Consider the following 25,785-nt stretch of genomic DNA (forward strand, 5'->3'; position numbering starts at 1 on the left):
GAGGGGTCCTGCCCAAGGAAGGAATGTCAGGTGCAGAGAGGCATACTCCAAGGGTGACTTCAACTTCATTAGGAAGTTCAACATATTAAAGCTGCCCTTTCTCATAAGAACAATGTAATTTTTTAAAAAATCTACACAAAAGGAACAGCTCAGAGTGAATTATGCAGGTAAAGAGGTATGAAAAATGGCAACTTTGAGGGCAGTTCCAAAGATAAAGCTTCATTTTAATGAAACTTTTCACTCTACATGCTCCTCTCTGAATTATTACTTCCGAATGAATTTAATAACTGATTAGGGAAGAACATGTTGGCATTTATTAATTTTTCCCTGCTACAGTGACTCTCAATTCCCTGGAAACATGATTACATCTTATGCTGCACACAGCCTTTGGTGAAATGAACCTACTATGTGCAGTAGCTGTGTTAGGCATTTCACATCTGTTATCCCATTGATTTCTCAAACCACCCCGTGAAATGTGTACCGATACCCCACTGTTCATATAAGTAAAGCAATAATCTTCTCTCTAAAACCTCAATGTTATTATGAGTAAACCAGTGTTACAAAAAAGTTTTTTTAGGCAAGAAAAGTGAAAAGAGAATTGGGAAAAAAAATCCTTATTCAATAGTTATTCTCAACTATGTTTATATCACACACTACTAGTTTCCAATTATCAGCAAACATGATGTACAATTTTTTTTTAATTCACCTAAATTATGACACACGTATTTCACACTTAGGAAGATAGAGAAGATATACCAAATTCAAACAAATAGGATGCCAAGACTCCAAAAAATTACTCTAATCAAAATGAATATATAAAATTTTTATCCCAAAAACCTTCACTGGAAAAAGATTTAACGTATTTAACTAAACTTTTAAATGAAATTCTAACGCTAAAAAAACTTTTAAATCAAAAACTATAACTTAAAGTGAAGACTCCTTCACATCTAGGTTCAGAGTAAGAGATGTAACCTAATATTTAAACTTATTGAAATTTATCCCAAGTGAAAAGTAGGTTGGCAGAAAATCTGAGTTCTGTTGGGTTTTTTGTTTGTTTGCTTTTTAAATGGTAAAGGTATTTTCTCCTACACAGAATAAAACCAAGTACTCAGAAAACTTCACCTGCAAATGCAGAAAGAATTAATGAGATGCTGTTGTGGAAATAATGAAATTCCTTATAGAAAGGCATGCCATCTTTAAACATAAACATGAGGTGTTTCTGATACAAGCAACTAGAATCCCAGATCATTGGTGATTCTTTCTAACTGCACTTCCCTCAAAAGGAAAGAGGAAGATAAAAGGAATTAGAAAAAAAATGTCAAAAGTCTACCCACTCAGTACACATTTAAATATCAATCATGAACTAAACAGGGTATAAATCCTTAAAGTTCCAGACACACAAAGAAAGACTTATAGATTAAAATGACGGTGTTTTCATTCTAGAAGGAATATACTCATTTTTTGCATGTTAAAATAAAAATAAAACTCTAATTTTCATTTAAATGATACAAAACCTGTTAATAATCATTTGATAAAAAAACTGAAAAGATTCTCTTTTCCCTATTTTGTGGAGTATGGCAGCTTTTTGGATGAAAATAGTAGACCAAGATCAAAGGTTTCAAAAGAGTAGCAGGGAAGACAGAAATGCATAACCTAGAGAAAAATCAGCAACTCTGAAATCATTCCCTTAGGCTGTGACTGGAAATCCACATCATATTCTTATATTCTATGTGGAGGAGGCAAGCAAGAACTGTCTGTGGGGTTCTTTAGTCCTTCTTAGATCATGCGCTCTTTGTGAATTTGTTAAAAGCTATGGACTCAGTCACTGGAGTGAAATGCATGAATAGCCATATACAATATTTTTAATATAATTCCAAATAATCCATGGATTCCCCTAAAACTCATCCATAGACACCATATGAAGAATCTTGTTCTGGTCATGACTACAGAAGAACTGTCTTCTGCTTTCCATCATAGGTAATAGTTCTTAGTAAAACTGGGAAACAAAAAAAAGCCTGTCTTTGGTATGTTGGCTCCAACCCCAATATATTTTCTTTACTTGTATATAAAATAATAATCTACTTCCAAAGCTACAAATGGTATTTATGAAGTGGTATTTTAAGTGGTTTTAGTTTTTCTTCATTGTGTAGGAAAAAAAGAAAATACTACTTTATTCTTGTTTTATCCATGACATATAACCCCACACTAGAGACGACATTAATATTTCATCTTACTGTATGGTTTCCTGCACGTTTGTTTCACAAAACTAGGACAATACTATTTTTTGATTTATCACTAAAAAAACAGGTCACAAGTACCCTGGGTGAATACTTATAAAATTTAAACAATCATCCCAATTTAGCTGGTTTCTATACACAAAACTCCCTTTGTTCTAGCTTTTCTTAAAATTCTCTATAAACACATTTTTAAAATAAACTGACATTAAAGTTTTGTATTTCTTTTTAAATCCTCACCCGAGGATATGTTTTCATTGATTTGAAAGAGAGACAGAGAGAGAGAGAGAGAGAAACATCAATGTGAGAGAGAAACATCAATCAGTTACCTCCTGCACACACCCCAACTGGGGATCGAACCCGCAACCTAGGTATGTGCTCTTACTGGGAACGGAACCTGCAACCTTTTGGTGTATGGGATGACATTCCAACCAACTGAGCCACCAGGCCAGGGCTAAAGTTTTGCATTATTAAATATCATGTACTACGAACTACATTTTCACGGAGAAGGAAAACAAATCACAGAGTTGGTATTTGAGTTGGGGCTAGAACCTCAAATACCCAGATTTTACTACATTGCTTTTTCCATTACATCATACTTCCTGTTTTTTAATAATTTAAAATGCACTAAAAAAAGAACACTACTTAAAATACTTGTGGTAAATTTTTCTCTAAATTGAATAATTATTCCATTTTAAGAACTTGAGTTTCCCTATAGCCTGGCATACCTAAAGTAGTAATATGCTTATAGTTCCTCCCTTATCTCTTTGGTATTCAGTCTTGTAACAGATTTATACTAAATAAATCTTACTGTTCAAACACCCCTGTGGGTTTTAACCAGTTTCCTGTGATAACCCAGTAGAAATAACTGTGTGGTGCCAGCTACCAGTCAATCAATAAAGCTGTAAGCCTTTACCCTTTAATAGGCTTTTTAAAAAAATCCTCATCTGAAGATACTTTTTCCATTGCTTTTCAGGGAGTAGAAGGGAGACAGAGAGAGGAAGAGAGAGAGAGAGAGAAACATTGATATGAGAGAGAGCTATTGATTGGTTGCCGACCATACCCCAACCCATGCTGGGGATGAGGCCTGTAACCTTTGGCCACAGCTGAACTCAGGACCCTTCAGTCTGCGGGCTGATGCTCTAACCACTGAGCCAAACTGGCTAGGGCCCTTTAATAGTCTTTCATTATGCAACACCACATCACTTCAGAAAGCCCCCTTTCATTCATGCTTAACAAGGACTTTTGACACCAGACACTCAGTATGGAATGAAACATTCCCTTTACTTAAGGATGTCACAATCTAGTATAGAAAAAGAAAACAACTGCCATAATGTGGCAAGTGCTGTAACAGCAGAGACAGTAGTGGCATGAAGAAAGGAGTGACGAACTTTCTGTGGGACAAGAAAAGTCTTATAGTTGTTGTCTTTAAGGTTGAATAGGAATTCTGCAAATGGATAAAAAAAGGGAAAGGGCATTCCATGAAGTGGGGGAAAAATACAAATTAAAGACAGAGGTGTGGTAAGTAAAATTTAGTTTTTTTCACATTATTGAGACAACATGTCATAAGCCTGGAATGTTCGGAATATTATTTTGCTTGTGGAATGGGAATGTAGATTGTAACAAAATTCATTTATTCCTCCTTTCTAAATTGCACCTGTTAACTATTTTTCTACAAACTGTCCAAAGGGAAATAGCCCATCATTTATAAATAATAATGTGATAGATTCTCTCTTTACAGAAGTTTTGATTCTTTTCATTACTGTCTACCTTTAAAATCAAGATGAAGGAAATCCATTTTCAAAAAGTTTAGTAAATAGTGTGCCAGCTTCAAGATTCCCTGCGGCAATTCAGATCCCTTAAATGATATGAGATTTCTGTCTTGCAAAAATGAATTTCTTTTAGGAATCCCACAACAGATAACATTAAAGATACCACATTTTATCTACTGTAAGATGAAATAACTTACACAGTTCTCCAAAGATGACATACAAATGGCCAACAAGCATATGAAAATATGCTCAATATCACTAATCATCAGATAAATGCAAATCAAAACCACAATGAGGTCTGTCAAGGTGGTGAAGTAGGTAAATTTGGTACTTGCATCCTCCCATACCACATCAAAATTACAACTAAACTACAGAACCATAATTCAGAACCACCTGAAATCCAGTTGAACAGAAGTGTTTAAGAATATTCAGAAGGCATATCAAGACTGGTAGGAGGGGCAGACACTCAGAGAGGGCTGGTCACACCCACATATGGTGGTTAAATATTAGGTGGGATATCTCAAGCTATGGAGGTCTCCCCTGAGGAGCCAGTGGTCCTAGCTCCACACCAGGCCCTGAAGCCCAGGGCTCCAGTGCTAGGAAGAGAAGTCCCCAAAACTTCTGGATATTAAAACCAACAGGGACTGTGGATGAGTGAGAGAGCACTGCTGGAGTCCCAGGCATTACTTGCTCTGAGCTCCAGCACTGGGGCAGCAGCTCAAAAGGCTCCAGGATGTACAGGGAGGAACTGAATTGTCCAGTGAAGCCTGGAGGGGCAGCTTTCTCCCAGACAAAAGTGCTAACAGAGGCTACTGTTCTTTTACTGAGCCCTCCTCCTACAGCTGGACAGGTGGGCGCCATATCTGAGTCCCCATCAACCTGGCTAATGCTGTTTGCCCCACCCTGGTGATTTCCTGAGACCTCGCCCTGTCCAACTTGTAGGCCCACCCAAGCCACTTCCAATGGCTTTTCCATACAAACGGCCTATCTTGGCCCATGCTGTGGACTTTCCTAAAATCTTTCAAAGGTTCACCAACCCCAAACACACAGCATCTGGCCTCAGTGTGCTCTGTATATCTTGCTAAGTGGACCTAGGCGCAGCACTAGTGGCAGCCCAAACTTGGTTCACAGCTTGGCCTCTCCCAGGCACCTCAGGCCCAGCACAAGTAAAAGCCATCTGCAGTTCACTTTGTAGCTCATGCTGGGGTAGGCCTGGGCAGGCACAGGCAGTGGCTAACCTTGGCCTGCAACTCCCAGAGGACCCCAAAGCCAGCATACCCAGTAGACAGCTTCATCGCACTAAAGCACCACCCAACCACTTCCATGAGCAGCACACTCAAGGGGCAAACTCATCAGGCACCAGAGCCCCACTAAAGCAAGTCCTGCTCTGTGGGCTCAGCTCCTAAACAGCAGATCCTCTGCTGTGGTTGCAGCCAGTCCTTGCATCCAATCGGCCTGGGGTTAAATCCCTCCTATTGAAATGCCAACAGCAATCAGGCTCAACTACAACAGGAGAGTGCACACAGCCCACATGGGAGGGTCAGGGTGAGGAGCACACCTGAAGCATCCAGGTCTGGTGTCTGGGGAGGCTACACCATTAGGCCCTACAGGACACCTACTGCATAAGGCCACTCTACCAAGACTGGGAGACATGTGTTTCTAATACACAGAAACAAACACAGGGAGGCAGGCAAAATGAGGAGACAAAGAAACAGGTCCAAAATGGAAAAAAAGAACAAAAACTCCAGAATATGAACTAAACAAAAATCAATCTACTAGATGCAGAGTTCAAAACACTGGTTATAAGGATGCTCAAGGAACTTAGGGGAAGAGTAAATGAACTTAGTAAGAACTTCAACAAAGAGACAGGAAACATAAAAATGGAGAGAAAAGAGAACCAGTCAGTAATGAAGAATACAATAACTGAAATGAAAAATACATCAAAGGGAATCAACAGTAGAGCAGATGAAGTAGGGGGTCAAATCAACGATTTGGAAGATAAAGAGCAGAAAACACCCAATCAGTACAGCAAAAAGAAAACAGAATCCAAAAAATGGAGGATGCTTTAAGGGGCCTCTGGGACAACTTCAGTCTTACCAACATTCACATCATGGGGGTACTGGAAGGAGAAGAGAGAGAACAGAAGTTGAAAACCTATTGGAAAAAATGACAGGAAACTTCCCTAACCTAGTGAAGGACACAGACATAGAAATCTAAGAAGCACAGATACCCAAACAAGATGAACCAAAGAGATGCACACCAAGACACATCATAATTAAAATGCTAAAGGTTAAAGACAAAGAGATACTCTTAAAAGCAGCAGGAGAAAAGCAATTAGTTATCTACAAAAGAGCTCCCATAAGACTGTCAGCTGATTTCTCAAGAGAAACTTCACAACCCAGAACAAACTGGCACAAAATATTCATAGTGATGAAAAGCAAGGATCTAAAACCAAGATTCATCTACCCAGCAAAGCTATCACTTAGAATCAAAGAACAGATAAAGAGCATCTCAGACAAGAAAAAGCTAAATGAGTTCATCACCACCAAACCAGTATTACAAGAAATGTTAAAGGGTGTCCTTTAAGAAGAAAACATAATAACAGTATGAATAATAAAATGGCAATAAATACCTATCAACAACTTTAAATACAAATGGATTAAAGGTTTCAATCAAAAGACACAGGGGACAGAATGGATAAGAAAACAGGACCGTTACATATGTTGTCTACAAGACACTCATTTTGGATCAAAAGACTCACAGAGACTGAAAGTAAAAGAATGGAAAAGATATTTCATGAAAATGAAAAGGAAACAAAAAAGGCTGGGGTACAATACTTATACCAGACAAAATAGATTTTAAAACAAAGGCTATAACAGGAGACAATGAAGGACCCAGCAATTCCACTTCTGGGTATTTATCTGAAGAAACTCAGAACAGTAAATTGAAGAGACATATGAATCCCTACGTTCATTGCAACATTATTTACAACAGCTAAGATATGGAAGCAACTTAAGTATCCATCAATATATGAATGCATAAAGAAGCACTACATATATACAATGGAATATAACACAGTCATTTTAAAAAAATGAATGAGCCCTGGACAGTGTGTTCAGTAGTTAGAGTGTCAGCCCCACTCACTGAAGGGTTGGGGGTTCGATTTCTGGTCAAGGGCACGTACCTGGGTGGCAGGTTCGATCCCAGGCCCCGGTCAGAGAGTGCAGAAGGCAATCAATTGATGTCTCTCTCTCTCTCTCTCTCTCCCTCCCCCCATCTCTCCCTCTTGCTCTAAAAAGCAATGGAAAAAATATCCTCAGGTGAGGATTAACAAAACAAAAAACAAAACAAAACAAAACAATGAAATCCTGCCATCTGCAACAACATGGATGGACCTAGAGGGTACTGTGTTGAGTGAAAGAAGTCAAAAAGAAAAAGACAAAATGCCATATGATTTCACTTATATGTGGAATGTAAATCACAAAATAAATGAACAAGTAGAACAGAAACTGACTCATAGACACAGAGAACATTTTGATGGTTGCCAGGTGGGAGGGGGTTGGGGGATGGGTGAAAAAGATGAAGAGATTAAGAAGTACAAGTTGGCAGTTACAGAACAGTCATGGGGATGTAAAGTAAAGCACAGGGAATATAGTCAATAATACTGCAATAGCTATGTATGGTGTGAGATGGGTACTAGATTTATCGGGGTGACCACTTCTTAAGGTGTATAAATGTCTAATCACTGGGGAGTACACTTAAAACTAATATAATGTAGTACGTCAACTGTAATTGAAAAATAAAATTATTTTTTTTAAATATATCTTTATTGATTTCAGAGAGAGGAAAGGAGAGGGAGAGAGAGATAGAAACATCAGTGATGAGAGAGTCATTGATCAGCTGCAGCCCACAACCCGGGCATGTGCCCTGACCGGGAATTGAACCCCGATCACCTAGGATCCTAGGTCGACGATCAACCGCTGAGCCACGCCCGGCCAGGCGAAAAACAATTTTTTTAAAATATGATGTCAATATGAAAACCCCCCACAATGAGCTATTATCTCATACCCATTAGAATAGCTACTATTAAAAAACAATCATAGCCCAGCCGGCGTGGCTTAGCAGTTGAGCATCAACCTAGGATTCAGAAGATCGTGGTTCGATTCCTGGTCAGGGGACATGCCCGAGTTGCGGGCTCGATCCCTAGTCAGGGGTGCGCAGGAGGCAGTCAATCAATGACAACTCTCTCATCATTGATGGTTCTATCTCTCTCCTTCTCCCTTCCTCTCTCTGAAATCAATAAAGATATATATTTTTTAAAAATCCAATAACAAAAACAAAAAACAGAAAATAAGTGTTGGCAAGGATGTGGGAAAATTAAAACCTTTGCATACTGTTCATTGGATTGTAAACAGTGCAACTGCTGTGGGAAAATGGTATGAAAGTTCTTCAAAAAATTAAACAGAAGTGCCATATGATCCAGCAATCTCACTTGTGGGGTACAGATCCAAAAGAATTAAAAGCAGGGTCTCAAAGAGATGCCTGCACACCCATGTTCATAGCAGCATTATTCACAATAGCCAAGAGGTGGAAGGAAACCAAGTATCCATCAACAAATAAATGGATAAACAAAATGTTATATATACATAAAAGGAAATATTACTCAGTCTTAAAAAGGAATTCCTTGCTACAAATTGGATAAACCTTGAGGACATTATGCTAAATGAATTAAGCCACTCAGAAAAAGACAAATATTGTATAATTCCACTTATATGAGGTAGCTAGGGTAGTCAAAATCTCAGAAACAGAAAGCAGAATGAATGGTGGTTACCAGCGGCTGGGGGAGAGGGAAAAAGGGAGAGATTTTTAATGGTTATAGAGTTTCAGATTTGTAAGATGAAAAAGTGTGAAGATCTGTTTCATAACATTATGAATATACTTAACACTAATATATGTGTACATTTAATATGGTTAAATGGTAAATTTTATGTGTATTTTAATACAATTTTTTAAACAGTTAAACGAATTCTCTCTCTCTCTCTCTCTTCCCTAATCCTCACCCATGGATATTTTTCCATTGATTTAGAGGGAGAGAAAGGGGGGAGAGAGAGAGAGAGAGAGACAGACAGACAGACATTGATGTGAGAGAGAAACATCAATCGGTTGCCTTTCAAACACCCCCACCAGGGACTGAACCCGCAACCTAGGTATGTGCTCTGATGGGAATAGAACCTGCAACCTTTTGGTGTACAGGACAATGGTCCAATCAACTGACCCATGTATTTCTATTTCCAAGTATGCCCCTTGATTTGGCACTCTGTTTCCTTAAACTACTTTTTCCTTGTCTTGCATTTAGATATGCAGATCAACCAACAGATGTCTTTTTCCAGAAAAAAATAAAATATTCTCAAAATAATAGAGCATTCTCTCCAGAGAGAAATGAATAGTTTGACAATGACACATCACTGCAGAGCTTTAAAGACCTAGTACCAAAAAAATGGCTTATTGCCAAGAACCCTTATAAATGAACAAAGAGCTGCTCCTTTCCAATTTGTCCTTTATAATACCTCATTGCTCATGATCACATAATGTTAAAAAATTATCCTTTAAAATATAATCAACTTCTTTAGTCCTCATCTAAATTCTATTCCTCATACATGGCTTTTTAAAAAGGAAAATAATTACATAAAAATAACTACAACATTAAATGAAATAACTGTAAGTCTGAGGTTTTGTTCTCTCAAGTGGTACCCCATGCAGTTGCTTACAATACCGAGTATGTTGAACATGAACATCACCACAGTCAGAGAGACAAAGGAACAACTTTTCCTCCCAACTACAGAAACATCTCTAGCAGTAAAAAAGGACATCAAATGATAACACTGGTCAAAAAGCCCAAAGACCACACATCACATATGGTGAGCAAACCAAGCAACAAGAGGAGGTTGTTTAGGATTGTCAGGTCTTCCTATTGAGAGAACCATTTTAGCATTATGAAATGCCATTCTCTCACCTTTAGTATCTTACCTTAACATCTAATGTATCTGATATTAACACAGCTTTATCATCTTTCTTTGGGTTAATGGCTGCACAGTACTGCCGTTTCCTATCTTTTTACTTCCATCTTGCGTGTTGGGAGATACAATTCTTTTACCCATGTTTTCTTTATTCCTTTATTCCTTTCTTGTTTCTTTTCTATTAATCCAGTATTTTTAATATTCCATTTTATCTCTTATGTTAGTTTGTTATACATTTTTCTCTTTTTCTTTTGGTTACCTTGCAAATTATTATATATTGCTAACTTATTACAGTCTACTCGTAAGCACATTCCAAACAAACTAAGACCTTAACAACAATTTAACTTCATTAACTCTTCCTCCATTCTTTATGCTATTGTTGTATATTTTATTTCTACAATGTTTTAAACCTCAGGGACAGTAATATTATCACTTTAAAGCTCAACTATTTACTAACCTAAGGAAATACACATGAAAACTGTATTCAGAGTAAACAAAATTAAGTAATACTATTCCAGCTAAATTGATAGTTGCTGAATCCTCCACAGATATATATACTCCAGCAGTCAGTGCTCAGAGTATGTTTTAGTGTCCAAATTCACAGGCATCCTGTATCTTAGTGGCACTCCACGGAATTTATAGCCTCCAGCCTCAGTAGTGTGTAGCTTCTAGAATATCACAGGAACCCTGATATAGCTCTAGGACCTAGTGGTTATAATAGGAACCTCAACTCTCCCACTTACTTAGCATGACAATGTCATTTTACCTCATCCACCCTTTCTACTGAAACGTTTCCAAGTACGCTATAGCATGGATTCTTTCACTGGGCAGAAGGATCTGTTATCACATAGTTAAGGTCCTTTAACTCTGTTATGTTAAATCACATAAAATTACCATTTTTGTAGTCTAAATCTGCTCAAATATTGGCAATTTCATATGTTATGTTTAAGTATAAGTCTAATAAAAACCAGGATTTAATAAAACTTAATCCAGGTTTCCTTCACCCAAATCAAGATTTGGAAGACTAAGCTTTAACATCTAAAATCAAATTTTAAAAAGATTATTCTGTCCATGATAATCTAGGCCAATGAAAAGAGAATAAAGTTCATGTTTAGCTATTCAGTAAAGAGAATTTGAGACAGAAGATAATTACAAAAGTGATTTTGCTATAGAAACGCTATTATTTTAGCAGCTACAGGAAGAAACAAATGGATTCTAGTCTTTGTCTTTTAACCTTCACAACAGTGGCTCCCTATATTTCAAGAAGTTCTATTATGTGCTGGAGAGAAAAGAAACAGAAATGAAATTTTCTGTGATTTCCACTTGGGGGCAAAGGAGACTTTGGAGGGCAAGTTTATATCAAAGTCCCCCAATTTTCTATTCTAATAAAAGCTTCCTTAGAGGGCAATTAATGGATTAAAGGACTGAACATATTTATCTTGGCTTTCTACTAAAATTGAATAATAAAAGGTATACACCCACAAAGGCATAGAGAACTGGAAATAGCAGTAGGTAGATGTCAATAAAATTCTGGAAAGTGAGAAAAAAAAAGGTCCAGTAATAAATGACTTACCTTTCTATTTTTCTCCAGTCAGATAAGTACCTGGCAAGTAATGGATGGTGTGGGAAAATCAACAAGAAGCAAGGCAGTTTATGGCAGAACTACAGAAAGGTCAGGACTTGGAATTATCAAGGGCTACTCTAAAAAAAAAACAGGGGCATAAGGCTGGGCCTGAAAACAGAAGGAATGGATAAAAGTATTTATAATGAGCAGTTAGATCAGCAGGTCATTCTCCTAACACAGAGTAAAGCAATCAGTCCAGAGGTTTACTTTCTGGTGAGACTGAAACAAAGGACCAGAAGGATTCTAGACTGAGGTACGCAGTTGAGGGCTGCGGTGAGGTCCCATTCTGAGGGCAGAGGATTAAACTGACAAATGAGAATTTCAGTCCTTTCCTCCTAGTCTTCCAGAACACAGGCAGCCAGGTTTATTACCAACGTCATCCACCAACCCCCAAGGCAAGACTTTGAACAATTCCTCTGGAAAAATAAAAAAAAGACCTACAAATACTTACAATTTGAGGGGCCTGCAATAAAAAGGGTCTCTGCTCGATTACTCTATGGTAAAAACCAACAGGCAACAAGCCCTCACAAAGGAGAGCTTCCTAGAGCATTTTTTAAAAATTCTTTTTTATTTAAATTGATTTGAGAGAGGAAGGGAGAGGGAGAGAGAGGGAAACATCAATGTGAGAGAGAAATATCAATTGGTTGTCTCCCATACACGTCCTGACCAGGAATGGAACCTGTAACCTCTTGTGTACGGAACAACGCTCCAACCAACTGAGCCACACTGGCAGGGCTTCCTACAGCATTTTACTGCATCTCTCAAATATGAAAAGAAAGCCATAGATGAGCGGACACTTGAGAAAAGCCTCTAACAAAAAAGAGAGAGACTAAAACAAAAATCCAGGAAAAAAGAAACTCCAAAGAGACAGAGACAATATAGGAAGCATATATGTATATATATAAAGATATATATAAAGAGATATATATACACACACACACACACACACATATGTATATATCCTCAGAGAAAAAAGAAAACAAAATCTATAAAATAAGAACAGGATGTCATAAAATTCACAGAACAGGGAAAGAAAAAGTACTTAAAAATTTAAAATAGAAATAAAATATTTAATAGAATGATTGGAAAATAAGTTTTAAGAAAATTTCCCAGAAATTAGAATAAAAAACAGAGACAAAAAAAAAAAAAGAAAACTAAACTAAACTAAAGGTTATGTACCAGAATATCCAAACTCTGACTAACAAGAGAATAGAAATATAAATGGGGGAATTGTATGTCATCTGTAAATAAAATTTAAAAACAAGAAATACAAGTGGCGGAGGAAGATAATTAAATAATATAAATGAATTACAGCTATGTAGAATAAACTGGATCAATGTTAGGAACATATTTTTGCATAAAAAAGAAAGTCATAGAAGACTATATAAACTATATATAATACCATTTTCTAAAGCTCCCAAACAAGTAAAACTCAACAATATAGTGTCACATACATATATAATCAACTGTTTTTAAAAAGTGAACAGAAGAAGAAAAAGTGAACAAAACACAAAATTTTGTACATTGGGAGACCACATGCAGGGGTGGGCTAAAGTAAGTTAACAGTTGTTCGTATGAAAAATAATACAATAATTAATAAGTGATAATACAAGAATAAACTCTGTGTTTTGTATACTCACAACTGTAAATCTACTTTGGCCCACCCTTGTATATTTTCAAGGGCATGGAGATAGTAATGTTCCCATTCTTAAGTTGTATGGTAGGTTCACAGGTCATTTGTTTATCATTGTGTCAGAGTTTATATAAGTAAAATTTATTTTTACATAAATAAAATATTACATAATAAAAAATTTAAAACAAAATCGGTTTTTCGCCAGTCAGGTAAGTGCTTGACAGGTTAGTGGGAGGTGTGGCAAAAACAAATTTTTTGAGTTTGATAGAATAAAAATTAATATTATAATAGTTTCCTAAAATTAATGTTTCCAGCCCTGGCTGGTGTGGCTCAGGTTGTTGAGCGTTGTCCCTTGGACCGAAAGGTTGCCAGTTTGATTCCCAGTCAGGGCACATTCTGAGGTTGTGGGTTTGATTCCCAGTCGGGGTACTAATGAGAGGCAACCAATCCATGTTTCTCTCTCTCATCAATGTTTCTCTCTGCCTCTCTCTTCTTTCCTCTCTCTCCAAAATCAATAAAAACGTATTTTTTATTAAAAAAACAAAACACTAATGTTTCCAGGTCAAGTCTTGAAGTGTTCCAGATTGAAAGGACCCACAAGTATCCAGCCCTACAGATGCCAACAAGACTCATACCAAGGCACGTAATTGTAAAACCTCAGAACAGAAGATAAGGAGAACACTTTTTTAAATTCTTGAGAGAAAAACAGGTGCTACCCAGAAGATCAACAATCAGTATGGCACCAAATTTTTCAATAACAATATTAGCAGCTAGAAATTAAAGATAAAATGCTTTACAAAATTCTATGGGAAAATTATTTCCAACCTAAAACTTCACACTCAGCCAATGAAGTATTAAAATAAATGAAGCATCAGAACAGAAAAAAGAAATTTAGAAATGGGAATTATCTCCCATGCATCCTTTTTCATAAGCTTCCAGAGAGTGCTTCATGAAAAGAAAGGAATAAACGAAATAAACAAGATGACGTGAAATCAAGGAAACAGGAGATCTGATATTTATTAACAGTTGAAGGACTCCCAGGACAAACGGTGTGTAATAGTCTTGGAGAGTAATCAATTCAGACCAGAGGAAAAGTGAGGGATCCATGAAATATATCACTAAGAAAAAGATGAAACAGAAGACTATGTGATGTTTCTGAAAGTCTTGCGAGAAGATCTGGAGTTCCTTCAGAATATGGACATGACCCAATTATAGCTATAAAGAACAATAAAAATTGAAGCAATTAACTCCAGAGATGAAATAATGTATAAAACAGGAAATGTAATTATAATATACTATAAGGTACAAGAATTTACATTGGCATAATATAAACAGTATATTGAAATTTAACTAAAATTTTAATAAGATGTCGGCAGGAGAGATAATAAGAGATCCAAATCATCACTTTCATTGTAAGAAATCAACAGATATCTAAAACAGAAAAAAAATGGCATAAGCATATTATTAGAAAATATTTAGATAAATTCCAGAATAAAAAGTTAAAAGTTTAAATGTCTGCTTGTGAGAAGGGGGAAATAGGATAGTATTCAGGTTATTAGAACCCTACTATAGTTTAAAAAAAAAAATGTTTTATACCATGTGATGAAAATAAAAATTAAAATAAAATTTCCTTGGTTTAGATATGCTGACAGCTTTGAAAACCTGGAAGATGGTAGGTGGCATGAGTCTATGAAAACTTCACAAAAACTTTAAAATAGTAGATTCACAAACAAGTAGAATGTTTTATACTTCCAGTTGTGTTGAAAAGAGATGACTTTTAAATTCTTAGTTTCAACAATTCTCTGAAGGACTAAGGAAACAGACACATATCTGAAATAGTATTAATTTCTTAACTTCTTTGTTCTTGTAGCTTACTGTTGGCCTAAAGTCACAATTCAGTCTTCCTTTGTCAGAATGCTTTTCAGAGCTTCCAGCTGTGATTTCAAAAATGGTACTAGGACAATACAGAATTGTGAAGCCACAGACAGTGAATGATAAGAGATACAAACAGGAAGAAAAAAAATCACAAGGGTACAACTCTTTAAGGAGAATGATAAACACAGTATCTATAAAAAAATATATGTTTAAAATATTCAAATTACACACCAAAAAAATGGTTTTTGATATTTGGAGGCCACTACACTAGATAGTGACTTTTATTTTAAAAAAAAATTAGGTCATAGGGGGCCTACCTATATAATTAGGGATCCTCAATAGATATTAAATACTCATAATCAGTGTACCATCAACCAGCTATAAGTAGTTACTTAGCATCAGAACTTAATGGAATGTAAATAGTCTTTCAAAATAATAAAGTGATTTTCTTGGTATGAAAGTACAGAGCTAGTGGCAGAGAAATGGATTATCCAGCTCTCCATCTAGTTTACAAACACACACATTCATACACACTCCCAGAGGGAAATAAAAATCTATGAGGACATCTTTAATTAACCCTCCAAACTAAATCTAAATTTAAAAGCCTAAGCTGGAGTTTTCAGAATATTAACATTGGAAGTGATCTCAAGAAGATATCAATGGGAATGCAGACTGCTGCAGCCACTATGAAAAACAGTATGGAGTTTCCTCAAAAATTAAAAATGGAACTGTCATTGGACCCAATGATCCTACTTCTAGGAATAGAGCCTAAGAATCCTAAAGCACCAATCAGAAAGAATATAAGCACCTCTATGTTCAAAGCAGCACTATTTACAATAACTAAGATCTGGAAACAGCCCAAGTGCCCATTAGAAGATGAGTGGGTTAAAAAACTGGTGATACATTTACACAATGGAATACTATGCAGCTGTAAAAAAGAAGGATAGCTTAACCTTTGAGACAGCATGGAGTGACCTGGAAAGTATTATGCTAATCAAAATAAACCAGTCAGAGAAAGCCAAGTATCACATGATCTCACTTATACGTAGAATCTAATGAACAAAATAAACTGACAAACAAAATAGAACCAGGACATGGAAGCATGCACTAGAATGATGAATGTCAGAGGGAAGTGGGGGCGGAAGGAGATTAACCAAAGAACTTATATGCATGTATGTATAACCCTTGCACAGAGGCAACAGTACAGTGAAGGCATGGGGAGAGGGGAGAGCAGAGTGGAGGTGGTCAATTGGGGGAGGGGCACATCTGTAATATTTTCAACAATAAAAATAAATTTAGCCCCAGCCAGTCTTGCTCAGTGGTAAGAGCATTGGCCTGTGGACTGAAGGGTCCCAAGTTCGATTCCGGCCAAGGGCATGTACATTGGCTACAGGCTCAATCCCTGACATATGTTGAGGCACGTACAGAAGGCAACCAATCGATGTTTCTCTCTCACATCAGTTTCTCTTTCTCTCCCCCTTCCATTCTCTCTGAAAAGCAACAGAAAAAATATCCTCTAGTGAGGATTAAAAAAAAAAAATTATCTAACAGTTTCAACAAAAGTGTCAGCACTTCAGAATACTACTTTATTAAAAAATCCTACGTGACGACTGAATAAAGATGTGGTTTTCCTTTCCCTTTCCTTCCACCATCTCCTTCAAGCCTAAGCTCAAGCTAGGTGCCCACCGGCTTAGTACTGCTTTTGTCATGGCCCTCAGTGATGCTGATGCGCAAAATCAGATTAAGCATATAACGGCTTTTATTGAACAAGAAGCCAATGAAAAAGCAGAAGAAATAGATGCAAAAGCAGAATAGTTCAACATTGAGAAAGGTCATCTTGGGCAAACCTACAGACTGAAGATTATGGAATACTGGAAGAAAGAAAAGCAGAGAGAGCAGCAGAAAAATATTCAGATGTCCAATTTGATGAATCAAGCAAGACTCAAAGTCCTCAAAGCAAGAGATGACCTTATTACAGGCCTACTAAGTGAAGCAAAACAGAGACTCGTCAAAGTGGTAATAGATACAACGAGGTACCAAGTGCTGCTGGACAGACCGGCCCTCCAGGGTCTGTACCAGTTATTGAAACACCAATAACTGTTCCAATAAGTGTTCCTTATTTGTTGCTGGAAACAGGATTTCCCTCTGGTAAAGGCTGCAGTGCAAAAAGCAATCCCTATGTACAAAATAGCCATCAAAAAAGATTGATGATCAGGAGGCCTACCTGCCTGAGACAGCTGGTGGAGTTGAGATCTATAATGGGAATGGTAAAGTAAAGGTTCCAATACCCTAGAGAGCCAAATGGATCTCATAGCTAAGCAGATGATGCCAGAAGTATGGGGAGCCTTGTTTGGTGCAAATGCCAAGAGGAAGTTTTTGGACTAAGCCCTTGAGAGGTGGAGTTCATGTACTGCTATGATGTCGATTTTTCTGATATTTGAACAAACAAGATTATCTATGTAGCTTCCTCTTTGCTGTTCTAATATTCTGTATCTATTAGTAGATATCCATCTGTACTAATGCCCTTAGCCTAACTGTTAACAATGGGAGAAAGTTTCATTTAATATGATCAGGAAACCTAACTCTAGTTTATCTAAAAGTAACACAACTTTCAGCTGGTTCTGCAACATAAAGGTGAAAAAATCAGGTGGTGGTTGCATGGACTTTACCCAGTCTTCTGCTCTTCCTCTGCTTCTAGTTATCTAGTCTAGAGGTTATGTGTATGGTGTCCTCTGCCAGTAAGTCTCTGCTCTTTAGGCTTAACATGCACGTGGTACATGCATTCCTTCCAGCAGTAGTAGCTTCCCTATTATCTGTCTGGGCCTAGAAGTGTTCCTTATCTGTAAATGTGATCTAAAATATAAGCCATGATGCTTTATTAAAACAAAAGGTTTACGTTAAAAAAAAGAAAAAAAGTGGTGTGTGTGCGTGCGTGTGTGTGTGTATATGTGCACACAATGGAATATTACTTGGCCATAAAAAAAGAATGAAATCTTACCATTTGCAACAACATGGATAAACCTAGAAGGTATTATGCTAAGTGAAATAAGTCAGAAAGAAAAATACCCTATGATTTCACTTATATGTGGAATCTAAAGAACAAAATAAACAAACAATACAGAAACAGACTGTAGACAAAAAAATAACAAACTGACAGTTGCCAAATGTGAGGGGGAAAGGGAGCTGGGTGAAAAAGGTGAAGGTATTAAGAAGTGCAAACTGATAGTTACAAAATAGTCATGGGGTGTAACATATAGCACAGGGAATATAGTCAATAATACTGTAATAACTGTGTGTGGTACCAGGTGGCTACTATACTTATTGGGGAGATCACTTTGTAAGTTATATAAATGTCCAACCACTACACTGTACAAGTGAAACTAATATAAATATTGAGTGTAAAAAAAGTCGATGTGAGGTCTAAGAAGATCCTGAAACCACAAATATGACGGACAAGCAACATTTGCTATCTTACTATACTAAAAAGAAAGAACTTGCTAATAAGAATTTCTTCCTGTTAGGTCTCAATAGACCAGACCATTCCACATCACCATATCTGATTCCCTGAGAGATGCTGAATTATAATTTCAGAGGCTTTTTTTACCCCAGTAGGATAAAATTTCTATTATTTTGAGCTGGGAAAATTTTTTTTAAAGACAAAATTTCTTTGGATTTTAGAGATCACAAACATTCATTAAAGAAGACAATGCTTTGCAAAATAAATAAATAAAAATTGAGCACTGATTAAAAAACAAAAGTACCTGAAGATCTAAATGTAATAAATGACTGGATTCTTAAACATGCTGCAAAATTTCTTCTAATTACTCATGTAGTGTTGGAGGTAGGAAATGTTAAGTGACATTTTGCTTCATCTTTAACACCATATCAAAAGAAGGCAGAAGTTGAAAGCATCTCACTCTTAAAAGCAAATATTTTAGAAATAAGAGATAAGTTCTCTAGAAAAGTCTTTTCTAACATTTTCAAATTACTAAGAATCTTTTCGTTGTTAATCCTTACCTGAGGATATTTTTTCCATTGATTTTTTTAGAGAGTGGAAGGGAGGGGGAGAGAGCGAGAGAGAGAACCATCAATGTGATAGAGACACATCGATTGGTTGCCTCCTGCACGTGCCCCAACCTCGGCCAGGAATAGAGCCTGCACCGAGGTACATGCCCTTGACAGGGAATCAAACTCAAGACCCTTCAGTCAGAGGGGCCGACACTCTAAACACTGAGCCAAACTAGCTAGGGCTAAGAATCTATATTTTAAAGCACTATCTATAAAAATTTCAATTACTCCAAATTAAATTCTATGACTTCCACCAAATAAAATTAAAGATATGGAAAATAAGTCAGATTGCAAAAAGGAAAAACAACTTTATAATGAAGTTGTGCATATTAAAAGCATATAGTACTTTAGAATAAGAAAAGTGAGACTTCAGCTCTAGTTACCACTCTAACCATATCTGGGCATTGTAGTCTATTTTGGAGACCACAATTTAAGAGGAATACTGAAGAACTGGAACAATCAAGAGTTGATGTACCAGTATGACTAAATATTCAAAACTGTGATATGAAAGAACATACCACTGCTTGCTTCAGCAGCATATATACTAAAATTGGAACAAGACAGAGATTAGCTTGGCCTCTGCATGAGGATGATATTCAAATTTGTGAAACGTTCCGTATTTTTCATGGACCTCTGGCATCCTTAGTGAATTGCTGAAACCACAAGTTTAAATCTGTGACTGCCAACAATCTACTTGATTTGGAGTTTCCCGGTGGAACCCAGGCTCCTAATTCATTTAGTGTCCCAAGGAACCCCAGAATCTTACAGCTGGAATGTAATTTAAGGCATTCTTTAGGTCAGCTTTCTCCTTGAGCTATCTACTCCAAGCCTTATTGATGGCTACAAGATTAATTCTTGGCAAGACTCACAGTAGCAAAGAACAGTGGTCAAAAGCACTGTTCTGGAGTTACAAAGGCTTGGTTCTGACATCCAATAAACTTCTTACCAATTGGGTGAACTTGAAAAGTCACTTCAACCTCAATTTTCTGTTTCCTCACTTATTAACTAATTTATGAGATAGTAATACTTCACAGTACAGTGTAGTGAGGATTCACTACTGCATTCTAACACACAGAATGCTTGGATCAATAAATATTTGCTGAATTAAAAATAAAAAAGAATATCCCAAGGTCTAGGTATTATTAGCCTAGAGAAGGAACTATTCAGAGATACACATTGTGAAAGCTATTCATGCCTGCAGAGGGATTACATACATTCTGATTGACTTTTACTGGAGAAATACAGGGAACCAGATTTCAGTTTAATATGTTGAATTTGCCTAATAGAGAGATCCACAAATAGAATGGCCTTCTCTGAGAGATTCTGAGAGACCAGACAACCACGTGGGGAAAATGTTATAGAGCTCAATAAAATGATTACAGAAGTCCCTCCCAACCTAAGATGTTATGTTAATGAAAGCCTCAAAAACATAAGTGGAACTTTCTTTCGACAATGCTCTAGCACTCTTGTCTTACCCCTCCAGGTGGCTATATCAACTTGGCAGGGGAAAAATAACTAAAAACACAGAATTAAAAATAATCATTGCTACTAACTGCCAGATTACCTGAAAGCAAGGATAAATCTGCCAATTACCTAATTACCTCTTTTTTCCTACTTTAAAGTACTGTTGGAGGTTAGGAAGACTATGGTGACTTCTGGACTTCTAGCAATTTTGTTGCAGCCTTTTTTAACAATAGATATAAAAAGCAATGGGAAACTTACTTCTTTCTTTTATCTAAACTTCTACTTTATTCATTTCTACTACAAGAGTTAGTTTTGGCCCAGCCGGGAGTGGCTCAGCGGTTGAGCGTCAACCTAGGATCTAGGCGGTCGGGGTTCGATTAGCAGTCAGGGCACATGCCCGGGTTGTGGGCTCGATCAATGACTCTCTCATCATTGATGTTTCTATCTCTCTCTCTCCCCCTCTCCTTTCCTCTCTCTGAAATCAATAAAAAGATATATTTAAAAAAAAAAAAAGTTAGTTTTGGGGCTTCAAATCTTGCTTTAACTGTTATGGCAGATAGTTTAATTTTTTTTAGGTGTTTTAGAAAAATTAGTCTAGTTAGGTGTACCTTCCAACTAGTTGGCAGGTTACCAACTTTTTGGCAGTATAGATCCTTCTAAGATATCCTACGTTCTCTGCTTTTATATTACACTTTTCCCACTAAATACATGATAAAAACTTACAATATTGAGGCATCTGTGCTGTAATAGAATGACCAAAGACCTTAAGACTCAGCCATGTACTAGCTCTCTGGTCTTAGGGAAATTTTTAAATTTTTAAATTTCCCTAAGCCCCAATTACCTTGTTTGTAAAAATGAAGATCAGACCTACCTCAAACAGCTAACATGCAACTTAAATTATACTATATATATATATATATATATATATATATATATATATATATAAAGGTCTTGCACACATTTTTATAGTCAACAAGCTGAGTATGAGCCCCATATAATGACATTAAAACAAATTCACTTCCACAAAACATTCTTGCAAAGATTACTACCAAGTACATGGAAAAGATTCTCTATTATCAAATGAGTCATTAAAATTCAGTATTCTCGCCCAGCTGGGCGTGGCTCAGTGGTTGGGCATCGACCTGGGATCCAGGCAACTGGAGTTCGATTCCCGGGTCAGGGCACATGCCCGGGTTGCGGGCTCAATCAATGACTCTCTCATCATTGATGTTTTTATCTCTCTCTCTCCCTCTTTTTTCCTCTCTCTGAAATCAATATAAGATTTTAAAAAATAATAATAAAAAAATAATAAAATAATAAAATTCAGTATTCTCAAGGCAGGTTTCTTGGTGTTTTATGGCAATCAGAAAGATGATACAGGGATAGTTCTCACTGTCATCCACCTTTCTTAACTATAATTATGCAACATTATGTTGTGGTTAATGTGAGACTTTAATCTGAGCTCTCTTTTCCAACCCCCCCGCCCTCAACCTTACAATGCAGAAACAGTTCCAGGAAACTGTTTATTTAACTGGCTATCGCATTAAACAGAAGAGGCCTTATATTAGATAACTGTAAATAATTATTCTTTTTTCTTATTCTGTTTAGGTATCTGAGAATACAGAATGTCATTGCTACATTTTAATGAACAGTATTAAATAACTCTAGAGAATTATTATAGTATTTTATTTCCACTGCTACTCACTGGAAAAAGAGTAAGAAGTAATATAAGAAACAACAAAAAAGAAACCAAACAGGGGTAGTGATGAAATCAGCCTTTGTCACTGCTCTTAGATTTCTGCCTTCATTCAAATGAGTTGATCTAGTTACCAATATTTGTAAATATTATCCCCAGCTTGACAAAAATGGTGTTCTTTGCTTCTCTGAAATGGTCAACAGGGTAAAGAAGCAAGAATGCTGAACACAGAATCAGAGATAACCCAGGGACCTGTGGTATCCCTCAAAATTAGCGTATAACCTCAGGCAGGTTTTAACGTCTTTAAACCTGTAAAATGAGGAATTTGATTAGGATTATCCCTATGAGTTTTTGCTAATCACTTGGCAACAACCAGTGATCTATTGCTAAAAATCATTTGCGCTGCAAGGGACTCATTTTGTAACCCAAGGTTTCTTAATTCTTAGCTTCCTCATTATTATAATTTTGACATCTGTGTCAGGGCTCCTTATGCCAGCAAGATGTTACTATGATAAAATGTACTTGTCAGTTCTTAATAAATATTTGACTTGATCTTCGGGAGGAAATATGAATATTTTTATAATCTGTAAACCAACAAATCCTTATTAATTCTCTTTACAAAGCAAGTTGTCATAAGATTACTCTTAAACATCAAACACCTTTTATATATGTAAAATGATTCTATTAAAGAAAAAGATATTTCCAAAAATCTACCTATATATAAAAGGAGAGACATAAATTAATGCATACACACACACACACACATTGACTCTGAAGTATGAAAGTTTGAAAGTGAAATCTAGTCTGCTCCCACTGACTGACAAGATCACAGGTCATGATGATGTAACATCAAAATAAGTCAATTTTTAACAGATAGTTACTAAGCCCAACATTGTGCAAACTTACCAAAGTTGCCTCTCGAGATAAAATGCTGTACTATGATCTCTGAAGAAAAACCAATCCTCTCTAGTGATTACCTCATATAGTACATAATCCTGGTATGTCCTCCTGTCTGTCTGTATATCTACCTACCTACCTATGAGTTTCTGGAAGCTAACAGTCACAAGGCAAGACCCTGTAACAGTGTTCTGGATAAACAAAAGAGTAGTAGACTTTGGATGAGAAAATTCTCCTCCCTCACTCCTAAGAGTCAAGGCTACTGATGAAGTACCCAATCTCTTGTGAATAAAAGGGGAAAGCAGAACTTAGGTCACATACTATATTCCTTTAAAGTTCTAATTACTCTAAAGTCTGTATTTTTACAATATAAAGGAAAAGGAGGTTAAATTTAAATAGTAAACCTGACTTTGCATTATGTTCAGCCTTCATCATAAAAGCCACTGGTTGGAACAAAAGGAATGTAACTCAGATTTTTTAAAGTTTTTTTTTTTTTTTTTTAATGTCTTTATTGATTTCAGAAAGAGGAATGGAGAGGGAGAGAGAGAGATAGAAACATCAATGATGAGTCATTGATCGGCTGCCTCCTGCACATCCACCACTGTGGACAGAGCCCGAAACCCGGGCATGTGCCCTGACCGAGAATCGAACCTTGATCTCCTAGATCATAGGTCAATGCTCAACCGCTGAGCCACACCAGCTGGGCTCAATTTTTTTTTAAAAAAAAAACAACAACCCAAAAACTTTAAGAAGCATCCCTATGATGATCAACTTTACATGACAAATTTACCAAGGTCAGGAAGCCCCTAGTTATACCTTCAATTTTACTCATAAGACAACCATATTAAATGTCTACATAAGATAATTAAGGATAATCATAATATCTTTTGGACCACAACATAAATATACTGTATTAAAGGAAATATGCATTCTAGACCTCTGAGCTAGAAAAGTTACATGCTCTATAAAAAACTAAAAAACCAAAAATACATCCTCATCTCTGACTTATTCCCACTTTGCCGGTCTCATATTATTTCCTTGACAGTGAATAAAATAGTCCCTTGACATTGTCAGCTACCTGGCACTAAATATACAGAAAATAAAGATATCTTTTGGTTTGCATCAAAAAATATAATTTTTCAACTGCTTTGTGAGAAAATAAACATTATCTTACTAGATCTCCCAAGCAAATCTGTAGGTTTTAAACTTTATTTTTTATTCTTACATTGCCATTAATTCCTACCTACTCTTCTATTTTCTACTCCATATCAATTCAGTTACAAGAGCACCTAATGTCTGGCCGGCGTGGCTCAGTGGTTAAGCGTCGAGCCAAGAACCAGGAGGTCATGGTTGGATTCCTGGTCAGGGCCTGGGTTGCAGGCTTGATCCCCAGTCGAGGGCATGCAGGAGGCAGCCAATCAGTAACTCTCTCTCATCACTGATGTCTCTATCTCCCTCTACCTTCCTCTCTCTGAAATCAATAAAAACATGTATTTTTTTTTTTTTAAAAGCACCTACTACTACTACTGCTACTATTACTACAATTTTCAACCAGTGTGCTGCAATAATTTTTAAAATATGAAATATCTGACTATTTACTCAGCGGTACTGACATCTTTTCCCTTAGACTATCAAATAAAAAAATGACAACAGCCAACACAACAAGCCATTGTGTTGGTGTGAATGAATCAAACTTATACCCTATTTTTTTTGGTCAGATCAGCAAAAAATATATTATTTGGTGCGCCACAGAACGTTAGTAATTAGTTTATGTGTGCCATGAGATTAAAAAGGTTGAAAATAGATGTACTACTATGTCATGGTCACTGTACTCAATTCAATCCAGCCCATATCCTAATGATCTCCTGTACGAGTTACTTCTCAAGTTATAATCCTCCATTTATCAATGTCCTGTCAGTAGGACAGTCATACCCTCTCTTCCACCTACTGATCCTAGCCTGGTGCACCACCTGGTGGTCAGCAACAGGACTTACCCTTCCCACCACCTCATTTCTTCCCCCTTGGGAGAACAGTACACCTGGGCTTTCTGGTTTTGCTCAGTTCAACTAATTCAATCTTAGAACTTTCTGTTTTCCTTCCTTCCTTCCTTCCTTCCTTCCTTCCTTCCTTCCTTCCTTCCTTCCTTCCTTCCTTCCTTCCTTCCTTCCTTCCTTCCTTCCTTCCTTCCTTCCTCCCTCCCTCCCTCCCTCTTTCTTTCTCTCTCTCTCTCTCTCTCTCTCTCTCTCTCTCTCTCTCCCCCCCTTCCTCCCTTCCTCCCTTTCTCTCTTTCTCTCTTCTGATTGCCTCCCTTACACACCCCACCAGGTTCAAACCCACAACCTGAGCATGCGCCCTGACTGGTTAGGCTCTAGGGTTCCATGTGAGATATAAATAAAGATAAATAGCACTTGGTCCTAGCTCTCCAGAGGCTCACAACTGGGTTTTCTTTTGTTTTGTTTCCTTCTACCTTTTTAATGCAAATATAAGCTATTTTGAAACTTGAAA

The 25,785-nt window shown here is 36.8% G+C and overlaps 1 protein-coding gene and 1 pseudogene across 2 annotated transcripts in view; one reads left to right on the top strand and one right to left on the bottom strand.

Moving 5' to 3' along the window:
- TMCC1 (transmembrane and coiled-coil domain family 1) overlaps window positions 1–25,785 on the bottom strand; it is a 158,472-nt gene that overhangs the window by 83,858 nt on the left and 48,829 nt on the right. The window lies entirely within an intron of this gene.
- On the top strand, window positions 16,863–17,540 carry LOC308567919 (V-type proton ATPase subunit E 1 pseudogene; annotated as a pseudogene). Its single transcript has one exon. The product of its transcript is annotated as a V-type proton ATPase subunit E 1 pseudogene (transcript).

This window comes from Miniopterus schreibersii, assembly GCF_964146895.1.
Source record: "Miniopterus schreibersii genome assembly, chromosome: 15".
Taxonomy (NCBI): Eukaryota; Metazoa; Chordata; class Mammalia; order Chiroptera; family Miniopteridae; genus Miniopterus; species Miniopterus schreibersii.